General features: G+C 40.5%; 1 long non-coding RNA gene across 1 annotated transcript; it reads right to left on the bottom strand.

The window, feature by feature from the left end:
• Positions 1–803: 803 nt before the first annotated feature.
• Positions 804–3,479, bottom strand: LOC311230235. Its single transcript, XR_014619784.1, has 4 exons — positions 3,408–3,479; positions 3,281–3,307; positions 2,723–2,745; positions 804–1,096 (listed from the first exon to the last, which is right to left on the bottom strand). It is a non-coding gene; the product is annotated as an uncharacterized lncRNA (long non-coding RNA).
• Between the last annotated feature and the right edge of the window lie 401 nt (positions 3,480–3,880).

Genomic DNA, 3,880 nt, shown 5'->3' with positions numbered 1-3,880 from the left:
GGATTTAATCAGATTCGAAAAGAAAACTGTTAATACCTCAAATACAATCTACAGATGTTAAGTTACTTTAGAAATGTTTGCCCAAAATTAAGCAATAGTGAAATTAATCAAGAATTTAATTATGCCTAGATTTCAATATTCCATTTTATTTAATAATCAGGCATCTTACAGATTAACTACTTTCCAAGACTGGTTTATGTCACCTTTCTGCCCGTTTACTGGGTAGTCATTTCCCCCACTGTAAACACAGGGACACATTTGTGAACATATTCCTACTTCCCATGTCGAGAATCAAAATTCCATGAGGGTAAAGATTCACCAGCTGTTGTGGCTATAGCAGGCCAACGTCAAGAGATCGGCTGCTCAATACCTCCTATAGTAAATTTCTGTACTAAAACAGATCAATTGAAAGTTGTCTGAAAGCCTAGACAGCAATTCCAGCCTTTATTTGTAGCAATAGTAGCCAATCAACAAGGACGGATCATAACATGGCCAGTGAAACCAGACAACTATGATTTGCCTCCTTCAGCTTGTTTGACAAGATTCCATTTGGAAGGTGCTCTAGTTCCCCTAGCCACCAAACACATTTTAAATTCTTCATCCCACTGCAGATAAATTCTTAGCTTTTCACTTAGTTACTATACTAGTTAGGTACCCGACACTTTTAAGTCTATATTGGGCAAATGTCAGTGCCGTATGTTTGTGCTATACTAAAATCGATCTCATGCAACAATTGCATTATTCAGAGATTGGGAAATTGCAGCAAAAGCCATTATACCATCAATGACGACTCTTATATGTGAGAAAGTTTAGTTGGTTTTATTAGGGTCTTTTAACAAAGCAAGTAGTAGTTCTGATGTGAAGAACAGATCCAGTCGTCTAGTCCAGACTGACAGCAAGCTGCCATGTGAAGAGTCAAGTAGTGAGCATCCAGAGATGATCCTTCAGTACATCACAAGGGTCGACACTGCCAGAGAGTCACACCATGGGCTGCAGGCTCAGGTCATCAGGAAGGTGTGGCCAGGATCACCACTGCCGGGGAGGAGGGGTCGTTTACTTGGACCTCTGCCTCATCTTCCTCCTCTTACGCTTCAGCCTGTGAATGAATGTTAAGACTTACGTTAGAATCATTTCAGACAATTCCAATATTAGCTTTCATCTTAACCCGCTATCCTGTGTACATAATAAAATCCTTTACACATCTGTAGAAAAGATTTATACATATTCCTTAAATACTACAACTATATTGGATTAGCACTATTACTCGATACAAATTTATATGTTATACCAATTTTAATAAGCTGTACATTGTATATTACATTTGCACTCTGGTTGGATGCCAAAATAATTGGTTGTACTTTAGCTGTATTAAGACAATACTTAGAATCGAATCCATGAATTGTCAAGTAGTTGTTTTTTTACCGAGACTTGATTTAGATATAAAACCTGGCATCTTCTCCGAATTCATTAATCTTGATTGCTTAAAGGGAAAATTTTCTAGTCAATGTTTTTTTTTTTATCCACTTTTTCTCCCATTTTTCCATATTTTCTCCCATCCCAATTTCGTATCATCCAATTCAACCCTCCCCTGTCACGAACGCTGTTTCTTGCCTCCCACAAGCCGGCTGCAATGTGGACTAAGTCATACATAGCACAAGTCCCCTCCGGTACTTGAGGTAACAGCAGTCGCATCTTTTCACCTGCGCAGCTCGATCTCTCAGTGTCGAGGAGTAACGCGTGGGAGGCTCACGCTGCCCCCGACACTTCCTGATTCTACTGCGCAGGCGCACCAACCGACTTGTAGGAGTCGCTTGTTCATTTTCTAGTCAAGGTTTATGGTCAAATCCTCTTTGTAAAATGCATGCCGTTCCTCATACTAGCTCAAGCTAGTTGGCCACAGACCTAATGTAAAGTCACTGGGCTTACACTCCCGGCTGTACAATCAGAGTTAAATAAGTTTGTGTGCCTGGTGAAGTACATTCCTGCGAGCCATAACAGGAGCTTAAGCCCTTTGACATACCAATAGGTCTGTAGCCAACTAGCTTGAGCTAACATGAGGCATAACATGGATTGTGCAAGATAAATGACTAATTCACAAGTACTAAGATAAGTGAAGTTGAGAACACAAAATAGCAGTACATGCCCTCAACACTTAATTTCAGGACCTATATTGCAGTGAGCTATCATTTAATTTATCCTACTTAAAAAAGGTTATACATGTGAAAGAAATACACCAGTGCCAAGTGACTTGTGGGTGAATCTTATTTAGAAGCCGATCCATTTATAACACCAGCTTCTGCACTGCATAGAAAACATGTAATGCCATGCGGCTTTTATCCCACCGCAGACATCTTGACAGCTAAAAGGCGCGTGTAACGCAACTAGCAGGTTGTGATTAAACGATAGTAAGAATGGTGGCATAGAGCAATATCGATGGCGTGGAGTAAAATAATTCTATGAACACCCAACAGTAAATGACCCGCTGAACTCAGATCCCTGAGGGATTGAGTTTACAGTCCTAACTTTATCAATGCAATTTCATATATTTTTGTAGTAAAGGGATTTTTGTTTTGTCTAGAAAGCCTAAAACAATTCCAAAACAATGCAGTCAGTGGCAAATCAGTGATTTCACATAAATGTTTTAGACAAAGTCACCAGGAGCCAACCATGTGATTATGCATGACTGAAATACGTTACAATAGGATGTGGGGTCAATTCTTACCTGCGCATACGCTTCTTCCTCCACTACGAGAAAAAAGAAAAAAGGTCAAGAAATTGAAGAAAAGAAACATGCATCTCATCCCAGTAGGAGCAATTGGGCCTTTTTGTCCACCTGCATTAGTAACATGGCGTGCACCCCCCCCCCCCCCCGACAGGGTAAATCTTAGCTTAACAGTTGGTGGGGATGTACTGCATGCTTAAAAAATGCAAAAACAAGGGGAATGAGTGTCTGGGTCTAGATATTAGCCTGGAGCTACACATTAGCTTGGTAAGATATTAGCCATGCCACTGAAACTGCTAGCCATGACTTCGGGAAACGTTAACGTGACCAGAGGACAATAAAAGGAAGACATTTAAAAATACATGTTTGCACTTAAATGCCGATATTTGCGAAGCAATATTAACAAACAGAAGTGATGCGTGCAAGAGGGACCACGCGTCCCTTGAACGGGGTGTTAGCTAAATGCCGTTAGATGTACAGGCAGCAACGACGTATTGTTGAGTCAGAACAGGAAGAACATGCAGGCCAAATAATGTAGCTGTTCTGAGGTTCACTCACCTTGGCTCTCATCTTGTGGAGAGGAGTCTATGGAAGGAGAACGGGTAAATGTTATTAGACAACACAGATGGTTTTCGAATATTGTAGATTAATGTGGATTCGATTGGCGGTCAATTTCCAAGCTTACCTCAAAGCAAGGAGACCAACAGAAAGAGGATGTGACGAAGAAATAGGGTGTTATTTATAATGTTAAATGACGTCATATTCAATCGCCACTCGGAGTCCTCCCTGGGAAATGTAGTCACAATAAAATAGCTGAGAGGGGGAGTTTTTCTGCAAGGCATTCATTTTCCTTAACAGCTGCAGTAAAGACTGAAGGGAGCAGCCGGAAGAAAATGCACTGGCTTCCTAATTAAATTAGATTCAATTCAAATGTATTTTCATTACAGCACATGCAAGTACAGTACAACGAAAGGAAATTTGGCATCCATCGAGTGCAAATGTAACAGTAAAGTGCAATAGTAATATGCAATGTACAGGCGATTAAACTGGGTATAAATCAGTGCTACTGAGTAATAGTGCTAATCAGGTTATGTACAGTGATACTACAGGTAATGGTAGTAAGTCATACTGGCCAGCAGGGTAACTAGAGTAGGTAGG

The sequence above is a fragment of the Notolepis coatsorum genome (genome assembly GCF_963971535.1).
Source record: "Notolepis coatsorum genome assembly, chromosome: 6".
NCBI classification, from domain to species: domain Eukaryota; kingdom Metazoa; phylum Chordata; class Actinopteri; order Aulopiformes; family Paralepididae; genus Notolepis; species Notolepis coatsorum.
Note: the sequence above shows the minus strand (reverse complement) of the source record. Positions and strands in the feature narration are given on the sequence as shown.